The following is a 16,392-nucleotide window of genomic DNA, read 5'->3' on the forward strand; positions in this document are numbered from 1 at the left end:
TAATCAATGAATGGGAATGCACTGAGCAATGAATGGGAACACACTGACTAATGAATGGGAGCGCACTAATCAATGAATGGGAATGAACTGAGCAATGAATAGGAACGCACCGAGCAATGAATGGGGACGCACTGAATATTCAATGGGAAAGGACTGAGTAGTGAATTGGAACACTTAATAATAAATGGGAACACACTGATCAATGAACGGGAATGCACTGAGCAATGAATGGGAATACACTGAGAAACCAATGAGAACTCACAGAGAAAAAATGGGAACACACTGAGAAATGAATGAGAACAAACTGAGCAATGAATGGGAACACACTGGAAACGAATGGGAACACACTGAGCATCGAATGAGAACACACGGAGCAATGAATGGGAGAACAATGAGTAATGAATGAGAACACACAAAACAAACAATGGGACCACACTGAGCATTGAATGAGATCACACTGAGTAGTGAATGGGAACTTTCTGAGCAATAAATGGGAACATACTTGCAATGAACGGGATACACTGAGAATGAATGGGAACACACTGCACATGAATGGGAGCACACTGAGCAATGAATGGGAGTGGACTGACCAATGAATGGGAATGCACTGACCAATGAATGGGAACGCACTGACCAATGAATGGGAGTGGACTGACCAATGAATGGGAACGCACTGACCAATGAATGGGAAGGCACTGAACAATGAATGGGAACACACTGAGCATTGAAAAGGCACACTGATCAATGAATGGGAACTCACTGATCAATTAATGGGAGCGTACTGAGCAATGAATGGGAACACACTGAGCAATGAATGACAACACAGAACAATGAATGGGAACGCACCGAGCAATAAATGGAAACACACATCTCAATGAATGACAAAACATTGAGCAAGGAAGAAGAATATACCTAGTAAGAATGGGAATACATTGAGTAATGAATGGGAATATACTGTGCAATGGATGGAACACACTGAGAAATCAACTGGGTGACAGAGAGGAATGAATGAGAACACAAGGCGCAATGAATGAGATATGAGGAATGAAGCGAAACACTGCAATGAATAAGAACAAAGAAAGCAATGAATGACAACACACTGAGCAATTAATGGAAACTCACTGAGTAATGAACAGGAACACACTGAGGTATGAATGGGAACACACTGAGGAATGAACACAAACACACAAAACATTGAATGGGAAAACACTGCAATGAATCGGAACTCACTGAGCAATGCATGGGAGCACACTGAGTATTGAATGGGGACACACTGAGCAATGAATGAGAATGCACTGAACAATGAATGGGAAAACACTGCAATGAATCGGAACTCACTGAGCAATGCATGGGAGCACACTGAGTATTGAATGGGGACACACTGAGCAATGAATGAGAATGCACTGAACAATGAATGGGAACACACTGAGCAATGATTTAGAGAACACATGAATAATGAATGGAGACCACACTGAGCAATGAATGAGAACTCGCTGAGCAATGAATGGAACTCACTGAGCAATGAATGGCAACTCACTGAGCAATGAATGGGAACACTTTGAGCACTGAATGGGAACTTACTGAGCAATGAATGGGAACACTTTGAGCACTGAATGGGAACTTACTGAGCAATGAATGGGGACACATTGAGCAATTAACGCAAACACACTGGACAATGAATGACAACACAATGAGCAATGAATGGGAATTCACTGTGTAATGAATGGAAACTCACCGAGCAATGAACAGGAACACACTGAGGTATGAATGGGAACACACTGAACACAAACACACAAAACATTGAATGGGAAAACACTGTGAAATGAATCAGAACTCACTGAGCAATGAATGGGAGCACACTGAGCCACGAAAGGAACTCATTGAGCAATGAATGGAAACACACTGAGTAATGAATGGGGACACACTCAGCAATGAATGAGAATGCACTGAACAATGAATGGAATCACACTGAGCAATGAACAGGAACACACTGAGCTGAGCAATGAACAGGAACAAACTGAGCAATGAACAGGAACACACTGAGCAATGAATTGGGAACTCACTGAGAAATGAATGGGAAAACACTGAACAATGAATGGTAATTTAAAGAGCAATGAATGGGAACTCACTGAGCAATGAATAGGAACTCACTGAGCAATGAACTGGAAAACACTGAACAATGAATGGGAACACACTGAGCAATGATTTAGAAAACACATGAACCATGAATGGAAACCACACTGAGCAATGAATGTGAACTTACTGAGCAATGAATGGGAACTCACTGAGCAATGAATGGGAACTCCCTGAGCAATGAATGGGATCTCACTGAGCAATGAATGGGAACACTTTGAGCAACGAATAGGAGCTTACTGAGCAATGAATGGGAACACACTGTGCAATGAATGGGAACACACTGAGCAATGAATGGAAACTCACTGGTCAATAAACTCACTGAACAATGAATGGGGACACACTGAGCAATTAACGCAAATGCACTGGACAATGAATGACAACACAATAAGCAATGAATGGGAATACACTGAGCAATGAATGGGAACTCACTGAGTAATGAATGAGACATCACTGAGCAATGAATGGCAACAGATTGAGCAATGAACGGGAATACACTGAGCAATGAATGAGAACCATCTGAGGAATTAATGGAAACTCACTGAGCAATGACTGGGGACACACTGAGCAATGAACGGGAACACGTTTTGAGCATTGAATGAGGGCACACTGAACAATAAATGGGGACACACATAGAAACATAGAAAATAGGAGCAGGAGGAGGCCATTTAGTTCTTGGAGCCTGCTCCACCATTCATTATAATCATGGCTGTTTATCCAACTCAATAGCCTAATTCTGCCTTCCCCGCATATCCTTTGATCCTCTTCGCCCCAAGTGCTGTAGCTAAGTGCTTCTTGAAAACATGCAATGTTTTGTCCTCAATTACTTTCTGTGGCAGCAAAATCCACCGGTTGAAATCTCTCTGGATGAAGAATGTTCTCCTCATCTCAGTCTTAACTGGTCAATTCCATATACTCAGACTGTGACACCTTGTTCTGCACACTCCCACCATCGGGAACATCCTTCTTGCATTAACCCTGTCTAGTTCTGTTAGAATTTTATAGGTTTTGATGAGATCCACCCCACTTCTTCTGAACTCCGGAGAATACAATCCTAACCGACTCAATGGGCGCGATTCTCCGCAATGGCGGAAAATCGGGAAGGCTGCCGTGGAAGAGGGCGTCACCCACGGTAGCCTCCGCGCCCCTTCCCTGGACCCGATTCTCCCCCGCCATTGGGGCTAGGAGCGGGGCCCCGGGCGTCTTGGTGGCACGGCCTTGACGATGGCCGGCTGATGCGCCTAATGACGTCAGCTGCGCATGCGCAGGTTGGACAACGCCAACCCGAGCATGCGCGGTTGATGTCTTTTCCCTCAGTCGCCTCGCAAGATGTGGCGGCGGAGGGAAAATAGTGCGTCCCTTTTGGACGCAAGGCCCGCGATTGGTGGGCACCGATCGCGGGCCTGTCCCCTCGGGAGCACGGACGTGGTGCTCCTGTGCCAATCGGGCTCCTAGAAGCCCCAAACGGGCTTCTGGTGCCCGTTTCACGACAGTGGCGACCAGGTGGGGTGGCCGCCGTCGTTTAAAGGTCGTAAATGGCCAGCTACTCGGCCCATCGGCCTCGGAGAATCGGCGTTCGCCGTGAAAAATGGCGAGCGGCGATTTAGGGCGCGGGGCGAGCGTGGGGGGGGGGAGAGAATAGTTGGGGGTCGTAAAAAATGTCGGGAGGCCCTCCCGCTATTCTCCCAAGCGTCGTGGGGAGCGGAGAATTCCGCCCAATATATCCTCATACATCAGGGGCGAAATTCTCCGACCCCCAGCAGGGTCGGAGAATCGCCTGGGGCCGCCGTAAATCACGCCCCCGCTGTGGCAGAGATTCTCTGCCAGCCGGGAAGTGGCGGTGGTGGGAATCTCGCCACTCCGATCGGTGAGGCCCCTGCGGTGATTCTCCGGCCTGGATGGGCCGAAGTCCCGCCGCTGGGAGGCCTCTCCCGCCGCCGAGGTTTGAACCACCTCTGGTGGCGGCGGGATCGGCGGCGCGAGCGGGCCCCGGGGTCCTGGGGGGGGGCGGGGGGGCGATCGGACCCCGGGGGGTGCCCCCACGGTGGCCTGGCCCGCGATCGGGGCCCCCCGCAAAGACTCCGGGCCAGTGCCCTGGGGGCACTCTTTCTCCTTCCGCGGCCGCCACGGCCTCCGCCATGGCGGAAGCGGAAGAGAAACCCACATCGCGCATGCGCCGGTGGTGACGTCAGCGGTCAGCAGTCGCTGACGTCACCGTCGGCGCATGCGCCGACCGGCGAAAGCCTTTCGGCCAGCCCCGCTGCCGGGGGCGCCGGTTTTTTGCGCAGTCTTCTGGTGCCAACCGCTCCGGCGCAGGGCTGGCCCCCAAAGGTGGGAGAATTCCCCACCTTTGGGGAGGCCCAACCCCTGAGTGGTTGGTGCCACTCCCCTACACCGGGACCCTCCGTCACGCCGGGTAGGGGAGAATCTAGCCCCAGTTCTGCCATCCGAAGAATCAGTCTGGTAAGCCTTTTCTGCACTCCCTCTAGAGCCTAAGATCCTTCCTCGGAAAAGGAGACAAAACTGCAATATTTCAGGTATGGCCTCACCAAGACTCTGCATAATTGGAGCAAGATCTCTCTCCTCCTGCACTTGAATCCTCTCGCTAGAAAATGAACATACCATTTGCCTTCTTTACTGCTTCCTGCATCTGCATGCTTACTTTCAACAACTAGTGTATGAGGACACCCATTTCTCATTGCACATTCCCCTGTCCTATCTTACGGCCATCCAGATAATAATCTGCCTTCCCATTTCTGCTCTCAAAATGGACAACATCAATGTTGGATAACCTCCCATTTATCCAAATTGTACTGTATCTGTCATTCATTTGCCCACTCATTTATCTTCTTCAAATTACAGTGAAGGATGTTTGCATCCTCCTTACAGATGATCCTCCCAACCAGTTTTGTGTCATCTGAAAATTTGTAGATATCACATTCAGTACACTAATCTAAATCATGAATATATCTAGTAGGTAGCTAGGGTCCCAGCACCAATTCCTGCGGTACCCCACTAGTCATTGCCTACCATTTGCAAAAGGACCCATTTGTTTCTACTCTTTATTTCCTAGCAACCCGTTTTCTAATTATCCTGTGATACTGGGGACAGGCTGACAGACGTTAAAAACATATTGGCCGAAAACAGGAACTACCAATGAAAGCCCTGGCTGGAATCGATATTGGCCGTCTGCCAAAGCACTCAAGTCAATGCAGAAACTCATTATTGCTTTATAGAACTTTGGGTTTACCCAGTTCCAGTAGTTTTCACGTTTATACAAAAGGACAATAAACCATGCTATGCATATGTAACTTCGCGACAACAATGATCAACATTGCAGCAGGTTGAACGATAAACAAAGAGCCAATTAGACTCCATAATGGGGTTTCAGAGAACAATGGATCTTGGTTGATTCACTGTGGCTGAACAGGAATATCCTGTTTATTTCTGTCAATGAGTTTAAGTCTTGACAGGACAAAAGAACTCAGGCCAGGTGTGTATGTGCACCATGGTTCAGCACAAACAGAACTTGGATAAAAGAAGAAACATCGGAACACATCATCAGCAACAACCAAGGAACCCCGAGGAGCAACTATCGCAGAACAGGGTCCGAAGTTCAGAGCTCAGAGAAAAAGATATCCACACTGAATGATTGTAGCCTGGCCAGTCTCCTTCACTATGGTGAGTAATACCTAGAGCTCAGCTGTGAGACTGAATCATATTCTGTTACATTAATTTTGAAGATTGTAATCCTCAAATAAAAGAGTTACAGTAGACAGTGTGGAATTTCTTGTATCTGTCCAAACCGATCGATAAAGGTTTTTTCTTGGTCATTATTTGATGTCCCTCTGCGTGGGCCTGGTTGAATGGTTGCCTTAAAGCCATGGTCGAGCTTGAACCCCTTTAAAAGAAAGCTTGGACAAATGGTCAATAAGTAGGATAAGGACCCTCAGGGTTAATAAGCACAGCATGGTTGCATCAGCGCTCCTCTCACAGGGTGGTGACTGGTTTACCCACGTCCTCCTGAGCTGTTTGGTAACGTTTAACCGCCCTGCAGTCGATAGGTTCATTGCTCTGATATGTAGCCAGTGGTAGGATTGCAGAGAAACAGTTAAAATAAATTTTTAAAAAGAATCTGGGACCCAAAGAAGTCCAGGAATCGGGAAAGGATATTTGAACCACGTTCTGGAAGTGGTCAGAGCAGATAGTCAGGGGTTATCCTGAGTAAAACGAAGGCATGAGTCTCAGCCCATGAGTTTTTCAAGAAGTCAGTGTGATAATTTGTATTCTTAATAAAAGCCTATGTCATGCCCACCGCAGTCCAACGCTGGCATCTCCACATCGTGGTTATAAAAAGTGAGAGAGGTTAGACTCTCCGATCTCAGACTAAAGGGTATGATGTGCGCTTTTGTGGACCAAGAGACAGATAAAGACGACAGAGATATAGGTTGGACATATGACTTTTGAGTTTGGAAAAGCAAAATTGACAATTTAGGAAAGAGTTTGAATTACTTCATTCTGAATGCATATTTTAAAAAAAGAGTGCAATCTATGGAAAGGTTTCTAAGTGTCATTTGTGGCAAGTTTTGTTGGGAGTTTCCCCTTGGCTCTGTCGGTGGGTTCACCACTGTTATCTAACCACACTTAGTCACTCTTTTGGGCCCTGGGGAGTTTCTCCCCAGTCAAGTCTGCACTTAGAATTACTTTCATCACTGGGGAGCTGAACTCGCTGGCCAGATTGGCTCCACAGAAATTGGGCTGCCATTTTAAAACAGTGCCCCAATCTTGAAGAGGACCTGTCCCCCAAGCATGGGCAATGTCACCCCCCCCCCTCCCCACACACACGGGCATTACCCCCCCCTCCTCCCCCCCCCCCCCAAGTGATGACACCCCGCTATGGGGTCGCTGACGGCCCCCCTTTTTCAGGCCTTCCCATGCTCCTTTTTGGATCCCTCCTTCCATGACCCTCATCCTTCACCCAGCCCCCCCAACCTTTTAGGACAATCATGTTAAAAACCAGGATATAAGGGAAACAGGCATACATAAAAGATCAAAAGCCAAGGTGAACATTACTGAAAAGTGTATGGGTTCTTCCTGTTTGTTGCCATATTTCCCCTTTCTTTTATTTTTGGTGTTACAGTTTTGATCCATGGATGATTAATGGGTATGTGCATTTAAGAAAAGAAACCTGTACCTTTAATTGAAATAGAATAATCTAAAAGGCTGTGCTGCTTTAAACTGGAGTTGCAGACTGGTCAGCACCAGTGAAATAGAGATGGGTTGGGACTCGGGTAGATTTATTTGGTTTGTGGCTGATGAATTGGCCGAAAAGGCTGTGCTCTGCCCAGTAACAGGTGGTGATTGAATCTTATTCCACTGCGATGCTTTTCAGAGTCCTGAGGTTTCAATTTGGTTTCAGTTTTGATTCTGGCCGCACAATGAAGGGATTAAACTAACTCTATTCAGATTGATCCAGCTAAATCTCTCCAGAAGGTTGTTGTGAGGGCCGTCTCTCTCTCTCACCAGAAAGCCTGTGGGTATTGCATTCCTGAAACTGCAGAGACCTGAATGCAAACCTCGAATAGAAAGCAAAGTTTGAACAGAATTAGGTGCCTCTCCAGGAAAAGCTGTGAGTATTTTTTTTTAATCTACAGGGAACCTGAAGGATGAATCTACAAAGAAGATCATTACAGGCTGTAAACCAAAGATTTTCATCCGCAAGCATGTTGTAAATAAAGTGTTCTAAAGAACCACTATTCTGAAACAAGTACTCTTTCTTCCCCCCACTTCTGTTTTTTAGCCCATTCCTATCTTCTGTATTTGTCTGTCTTCTGTGTGTGTGTAGAGGGTGGGGACAGGTTAAAGTGGAGATTAAGTATTAGTGAATTGTCAGCCAGTTGCATTTGTTGCATATTACATTATCGTTCTCATTATAAATAAAGAGAAATTGTGTTTATATTTACAAACTTGGTGACTGTGATTATTGGGTATGCAACGGCCAAAGATTTAGGATATTTTTATAACAATTATTGGATAATTCACTAGTGTTGTGACTCTGGGGCAGGTGGGGCTGGAATTGACGACACACTAGCCCGGGGTGTTGTAACAAAAGATTAAATGCAAAATGCAAGACTATAAAAAGTGATCTTACAGAAATAAAGTTGTTGTCTGAACAATTGATGAAATTGAAGAAGAAGTTAAAAAGGGTACACAGGTAGAACAAAAAACTAAGGAGATTAACTATAACATCAAGCAGATAAAGGAAATAACTTGGTGAGACAATGCGTTCTTCTCTGTTTCTCCGTTCCCTGGCAGTGGGATTCATGACTCCCGCTGCTAGCCAATGGGATTTTCCATTTAACCATGCCATGCGGCTTGGAAACCGACGGGGTGCTACTGGCGGGAACAATGAATCATAATGGCCAGAGAATTTCGGCTGATATTTGGGATCGGTGCTCTAATGTGGAAGTGCAAATCATATTGCATTTTGTTGTTAATTCTATTATTCTTGTTACGATATATCAAGTTTTTATGATGATGATGATACTTAAGAGATGGAAAAAAGGCAAATGGATGATGGTTAAATGTGGAATCAGAAGGGTGGCATGCGGTGCAGTGGTTAGCACTGGGACTGCGGCGTTGAATCCCGGCCCTGGGTGATTGAAATGAAAAAAAATGAAATGAAAATCGCTTATTGTCACGAGTAGGCTTCAATGAAGTTACTGTGAAAAGCCCCTAGTCGCCACATTCCGGCGCCTGTTCGGGGAGGCTGTTACGGGAATCGAACCGTGCTGCTGGCCTGCTTGGTCTGCTTTCAAAGCCAGTGATTTAGCCCTGTGCTAAACAGTCCCTTTCCAGGGATTGTCCATGTGCAGTTTGCACATTCTCCCTGCGTCTGCGTGGGTTTCACCCCCACACCCAAAGATGTGCAAGTTAGGTGGATTGGCCACACAAAATTGCCCCTGAATTGGAAAAAAAAATAATTGGGTACTCTAAATTTTAAAATTAAAAAAAAAAATGTGGAATCAGAAGCAGCACAGTGGCGCAGTGGTTAACACTGCTGCCTCACAATGCTGAGAACCAGGTTCGATCCCAGCCCCAGGTCACTGTCAGTGTGGAATTTTCACATTCTCCCAATGTCTGCATGGGTCTCACTCCCACAACCCAAAGATATGTGGGGTAGGTGGATTGGCCTTGCTAAATTGCCTCTTAATTGGAAAAAAGAAGAATTGGGTACTCTAAATTTATTTTAAAAATATTACATGTGGAATCGGTAATGAGACGTAGAGATTGATTTCTAATATGTAAACATAGAATTAAACAAACTGTTAATAACTGTAACCCACTATGTCACTGGATGACTTCCGGTGGCGGCGATGACGTAGGAAGCCGCACATTTGGGAGCTCCCGATTCAAACGGACTTTTCGGCTCTTTTTAGAGCCCAAAACGGAATTTTTCCGACGTCTCTCGGTGGGAGAAGGTGTGGTGATCAACTTTCTCCACATTTCATGACTCGAACTCGGAGTGGAAAGGGGGAAAAAACGGCAGCAGCTCCCCAGAAAAAACGGGGGAAGGATTCCAAGATGGCGGCCGGCAGAGCACCAGAGGAGTGGAGGCTGTGGGCGCAGGAGCAGCAAGCTGCTCTCCTGGAGATTCAGACGACCCAGGGTGCTACCATCCAGGCGTTGCAGGCGCAGGCCGCTGAACGAGAGGAGGAGGCCGTGGTCCTCGTGAGTAAGGTGGAGGGGCACGAGGCACTCCATAAGAAGTGGCAAGACCGCTTCGAGGAGCTTGATCTCCGCACGAGGCGGAAGAATCTGAGGATCTTGGGGCTTGCGGAGGGGCTGGAGGGGTCGGATCTGACAACCTACGTGGCCACGATGCTGAACTCGCTAGTGGGGGCAGGATCTTTCCATCTGCCCCTGGAGCTGGAGGGAGCCCACAGAGTACTGGCCAGGAGGCCTAAGGAGAATGAATCCCCGCGTGCGGTGCTGGTGAGGTTCCACCGGTTCAGTGATCGGGAGTGTGTACTGCACTGGGCCAAGAGGGTGAAGAGCAGCAATTGGGTGAATGGGGTAGTACGGATCTACCAGGATTGGAGTGCGGAGGTGGCTAAGCGGCGGTCCGGGTTTAATCGGACGAAGGAGGTGCTCTATAAGAAGAAAATAAAGTTTGGAATGTTGCAGCCTGCGTGCTTGTGGGTAACTTATTTGGAGCAGCATCATTATTTTGATTCCCCTAAGGAGGCGTCGGCCTTCGTGCGGACGGAGAAGCTGGACTCGAACTAGGGGTTGGGGGTTGCGGGGTCGGTTGTAATGCTTTATTGCTGGTTTCTGCTGTTGCTGTGTTTTTTCTGTACTTTTGTAATTTTGATACGGTTATTTATTGGGGTGTTGTTCTGTTTTTTGTTGAGGGGCATTGTTTGAGCTTTGTATTTTGCGGGGGGGGGGGTTGGGGGGGTTTGTTGTATTCTATATAGGGTTGGGGGTATGGAGTGGGGCTGGTATTTGGGAGCTGCGTGAGAAGGGTGTGGTAGGGCAGTGCAAAAGCGCGGGCTTTCCTCTGGTTTCCCGTGTTGCGGGGCTGGGGGGTGGAGATGATGACGGGGGGGGGGGGGGGGGCGGGACCTTACCTGGTTCCTCCCCGCGCTGGAGCGGTGCCTGGAGGAGGGACAGGATTGGGGATGATCCCACTCTGGGAGGGGTCGGGGTTTTTGGCGGGAGTTTCCGGGGTCAGCAGAAGTTTGCTGACCCACGGAAGTACAATGGAGGACGGTTCGCGGCTAGGAGGGTTCCTAGCCTGGGGGGGGGAGGGGGGGGGGGGGGGGGGGGGGCGGGGGGGTGGGGGGGGGGGGGGGAGAGGGGGGGGGGGGGAAAGGGGAATACTGGGTTGCTGCTGGCAGGGTCAGGAAGGAGCTGGTGTGGGCCGGGGGGACAGAGGTGAGGTGTTGTCGCCGTGGGGACTGGGTCGGGCGGGGGGTGCTGGCCTGGGGCGGGCAGTCGAGGGGCTATGGCTAGTCGACGGGGGAGGGGGGCGGGACTCCCTCTGATCCGGTTGGTCACCTGGAATGCGAGAGGACTGAATGGGCCGGTGAAGCGGTCTAGGGTACTTGCTCATCTGAGGGGGCTCAAGGCAGATGTGGCAATGCTTCAGAAGACCCACCTGAAGGTGGCGGACCAGGTCCGTCTGAGGAAGGGGTGGGTGGGGCAGGTTTTCCACTCCGGGTTGGATGTGAAGAACTGGGGAGTGGCGATTCTGGTGGGGAAAATTGTGTCGTTTGAGGCATCTGAGGTGGTGGCGGATAAGGGGGGTAGATTTGTTATGGTAAGGGGTAGGCTACAGGGAGAGAAGGTGGTACTTGTTAGTGTGTATGCCCCAAATTAGGATGATGCGGGCTTTATGAGGCACATGCTGGGACGGGTCCCGGATCAAGAGGTGGGAGGTCTGATTATGGGGGGGGACTTCAATACGGTGTTGGATCCTTCACTGGATCGGTCCAGTTCAAGGGCGGGTAGGAGGCCGGCGGCGGCCAAGGTGCTGAGGGGGTTTATGGACCAGATGGGAGGGGTGGACCCATGGAGGTTTGTGAGGCCGAGGGCACGGGAGTACTCTTTCTTCTCCCATGTACATAGGGTTTATTCTCGGATAGACTTTTTCGTGGTGAGTAGGGGACTGATTCCGAGAGTGGAGGAGGCCGAATATTCGGCCATTGCAATCTCCGACCACGCTCCGCATTGGATGGAGTTGGAGGTGGGGGAGGTGCGGGACCAGCGCCCGTTGTGGTGGTTGGATGTGGGGTTGTTGGCGGAGGAGGAGGTGTGCAGGAGGGTCCGGGCAAGTATTGAGGGGTACCTCGAGGTGAATGATACGGGGGAGGTCCGGGTGGGGATGGTCTGGGAAGCCCTGAAGGCAGTGATTCATGGGGAGCTGATATCCATCCGGGCACACAGGGAGAGGAGTGAGAGGAGTGAGAGGGATAGACTGGTGGGGAAGATCCTGGAGGTAGATAGGAGGTACACGGAGGCACCAGAGGAGGGATTGTTGGGGGAGAGGCGCAGCCTACAGGCTAAATTTGATCTGTTGACCACTAGAAAGGCGGAGGCACAGTGGAGGAAGGCACAAGGGGCAGTGTACGAACATGGTGAAAAGGCGAGTAGGATGCTGGCTCATCAGCTCCGCAAGCGGGATGCGGCTAAGGAAATTGCTGGAGTGAGAGACAAGAGTGGGAATGTGGTGCAGAAGGGGGGTAGAGGTGAATGAGGTCTTCAAGGACTTTTACGGGGAACTGTTCCGGTCGGAGCCAACGGGGGAGAGGAGGGGAATGGAGAGTTTCCTCGACGGGCTATCTTTCCCGAAGGTGCAGGAGGAGCAGGTGGAGGGGTTGGGGGCGCCGATTGAGCTGGAGGAGCTGGTTAAGGGGATCGGGCAGATGCAGTCAGGGAAGGCGCTGGGGCCGGATGGGTTCCCGGTGGGGTTTTATAAAAAGTTTGTGGACCTAGTGGGCCCCCTGCTGGTGCGGACACTTAATGAGGCGTGGGAAGGGGGGACTTTGCCCCCGACGATGTCGCGGGCGCTGATTTCTTTAATCTTAAAGAGGGACAAGGACCCCCAGCAGTGTGGTTCATACAGGCCCATATCTCTCCTTAATGTGGATGCCAAGGTGCTGGCAAAGATCCTGGCCACCAGGATAAAGGACTGCATGCCAGAGGTTGTACATGAGGACCAGACAGGTTTTGTTAAGGGTAGGCAGCTGAACAAGAATGTGTGGAGGTTGCTGAATGTCATCATGATGCCGGCGATTGAGGGGGAGGCTGAGATAGTGGTGGCACTGGATGCGGAGAAGGCCTTCAATAGAGTGGAGTGGGGGTACTTATGGGAGGTGTTGGGGAGGTTTGGATTTGGTGAAGGGTTTATTAGATGGGTGAGGCTGCTATATGAGGCCCCGATGGCGTGTGTGGCCACGAATGCGAGGAGGTCGGAGTACCTCCGGCTTTACCGAGGGACCAGGCAGGGTTGCCCCCTGTCCCCCTTGTTGTTTGCGTTGGCAATCGAGCCGTTGGCGATGGCGTTGAGGGATTCAGGGAGGTGGAGGGGCTTGGTGCGGGGTGGGGAGGAACATAGGGTGTCGTTGTAGGCCGATGACCTGAGAGGATCAATACAAGAGTTCTATAAACGGTGGCAGCCTTTTCTGGACTCTCTGGCTCAAAGATAGGTATCTTGGTCAAAGCAGTGACCCCGGGGGGGGGGGGGGGGGGGGGGGGGGGGGGAGGAGGGTGTTCTTTATTTTTTCTAGTTTTTCTATGGTTATTTAACTTAATACTGTGTTAATTTAAGCTGTTATTAATATGTCTTATTGTTCATTAAGGATGGGCGAATGTTTATGACTGTTATCATTATTGTTACTGTTGGTATTTTATTGCGGTTCGTTGTTGTTATATAAATACAAAATTTTTCAATAAAAATTGTTTAAAAAAAAACTATGTCATTGGATAAGCTTTGAATATTGTAAAGAAAGTATGTATCTCAGACTCACTCTGGGAAATAGGGTTTTCCAAACTAGTGATCCCATGCATTTACACTTAAGGGATAAAAGGGACGAATGCTGAACTGGGGACAGACTGACAGGGGAAAAGACGCATAGACCGAAAAAAGGAACTACAAAATAAAGCCCTGGCTGGAATCGATATTGGTCACCTGCCAAAACACTCACGTCAACACTGAAATTCATTATCGCTACATGAAACTTTGTGATACCCCAGTTAAAGTTGTTATCATGTTTACACATAAGGACAAAAGACCGTGCTACGAATATGTAATATAGAGAGAGTGGTGATCAACTTTTCGGCAGAGCGAACGATTGTCAAAGAGGCCATCAGGCTCCAGAATGCACTAATAGCTGGTCAGACAAGAGTGTTTGAGAGGACAATGGATCCTGATTGAATCACCCTGGCTGAATCACCTTGGCTGAACAGGAGTATGCTGTTTATTTCTAATTATAAGTTTAAGTCTTGATGAAACAATAGAATGGGTGGCATGATAGCACAATTGTTAACACTGTTGCTTCACAGTGCCAGGGACCCGAGTTTGATTCCTGGCTTGGTTCATTGTCTGTGCAGAATCTGCACATTTTCCCCGTGTCTGCGTGGGTTTCCTCCAGGTGCTCCGGTTTCCTCCCACAATGTCCCGAAGGACATGTTTGTTAGGTGAAGTGGACATTCTGAATTCTCCCTCAGTGTACCCGAACAGGCGCCGGAGTATGGCCACTAGGAGAATGTCATAGTAACTTCATGGCAGAGTTAATATAAACCTACTTGTGACACTAATAAAGATTATTATTATTATTATTAGAAGTCAGGCCTGGTGTGTATGGGTAACAAGACTCAGTGCTAGCGGAACTGGATAAAAGAAGAAACATCGGAATACATAGTCAGCAACAACCTGAGCAACTCCAGGAGAAAACATCACAGAACAGAGGCTCAGAGCTCAGAGACAAACATATCCACACTGGGTGATCGTAGACTGGCTAGCCTCCTTGACTATGGCGGGTAATACCTAGAGCTCAGCTATAAATCTGAGTCGTATTCTATGTGATTGATTTTGAAGATTGTAATACCCAAAGAAAAGAGAGTTACAGCAGACAGTGAGTGTTTTCTTGTCTGTGCCCAAGTCAGTCTAGAAGGGTTTTCTTGGCCAGCAATCTCACTAAACTATCCTGAATCCCATGAGCATTAATCTTATGTGGGACTTTGTCAAAAGCCTTCTGAAAGTCCAAATAAACCACATCCACTGGCTCTCCCTCGTCAGCTCTTCCAGGTACATCCAGTAGATTTGTCAAGCATTATTTCCCTTTCACAAATTCATACTGACTGTCTGATTAATGCCACTGATTTCCAAATGCTCTGTGATAGAAACTCTGAAACTGGATTCTAGAATTTTCCCCATAACCAATGTCAAGCTTCATTTCATTTCAAGCTGACTGGTCCAAAATTCCTGGTTTTCTCTCTCCCTCCCTTTTTAAATTGTGGAGTTACATAAGCTGCCCTCCAATCTATAGGAACTGTTCCAGAGTCTATAGAATCTTGGAAGATGACCACTGATGCATCTACTATTTTTCGGGCCACTTCCTTATGCATTCTGGGATGCAAATTATCAGGCCCTTGGGATTTATCGGTCTTCAATCCATCAATTTCCGCAAGGCCATTTCTCTACCAATACTGATTTCCTTCAGTTCCTCCAGCTCACTAAACCCCATGTTTCCCAACATCTCTGGTATGTTATTTGTGTCCTCCTTTTTGAAGACATAACCAAAGTATGTATTTAGTCAGTCAGCCATTTTGTCATTCCACATTATATTCCGACTGCAAGGGACCTACATTTGTCCTCACCAATCTTTTTCTCTTCAAATACAGTTACAGTCTTTTACAGTTTTTATGTGCCCCATAAGCTTACTCCCGTACTCTATTTTCCTCTTCTTAATCAATCCCTTGATCCTTCTTCGGCGAATTCTAAACTGCTCCCAATCCTCAGGTCTGTTGTTTTCTTGGTGAATTTGTATGCCACCTCTTTGGATCTAATACAACCTCTACTCTCCCTTCTGAACCATGGTTTTGCCCACCTTTTAACTTTTGTACCAGACAGGAACAAATAGCTGTTGCAGTTCACCCATGTGCCCCTTGAATATTTGCCATTGCAGATCGACTCGGCGAATCACCGGGGGGCAGCGTGAATCCTGCCCCGCTGCCCCTCGTGGCTGCTGAATTCTCCGGCGCAGATTTTTTGGCGGGGGTGGGAATTGCACCGTGTAGGTCGGGGCCGTTGGCACCCCCCCCCCCCCCCCCCCCCCCCCCAAACCGGCGATTCTCCGCTCCCCGATGGGCCGAGCAGCCAGTTTTTGGCCAGTCCCGCCAGCGTAGATTACACCAGGGTCCGTACCGGCGGGACCTGGTTCTGCGGGAAGCCTGCGGAGTCCTCGGAGGGGGCACGAGGGGATCCGGCCCCAGGGGAGAGGGGGGGCACGGTGGCCTGGCCCATGATCGGGGCCCACCGATCTGCAGGTGGGCCTGTGCCGTGGGGGCACTCTTTCCCTCCACGCCGGCCGTTGTAAAGCTCCGTCATGGCCGGCACAGAGAAGAAACCCCCTGCGCATGCCCAGCCCTAATGTTTACTGCTGCAGTGTTGAAAATGATTGAATCACACATTGCGTTTAATATAGTGCAGACGGCCCGCCAACTTTGCGAAATGTCCTCATGTATTCCCAA

The 16,392-nt window shown here is 48.8% G+C and overlaps 1 protein-coding gene across 1 annotated transcript in view; it reads right to left on the reverse strand.

The window, feature by feature from the left end:
* Window positions 1–16,392, reverse strand: part of LOC119965073 (slit homolog 3 protein-like) — a 758,703-nt gene that overhangs the window by 42,087 nt on the left and 700,224 nt on the right. The gene's annotated exons all lie outside the window — the stretch shown is intronic.

Source organism: Scyliorhinus canicula, chromosome 4, assembly GCF_902713615.1.
Source record: "Scyliorhinus canicula chromosome 4, sScyCan1.1, whole genome shotgun sequence".
Lineage (NCBI taxonomy): Eukaryota > Metazoa > Chordata > Chondrichthyes > Carcharhiniformes > Scyliorhinidae > Scyliorhinus > Scyliorhinus canicula.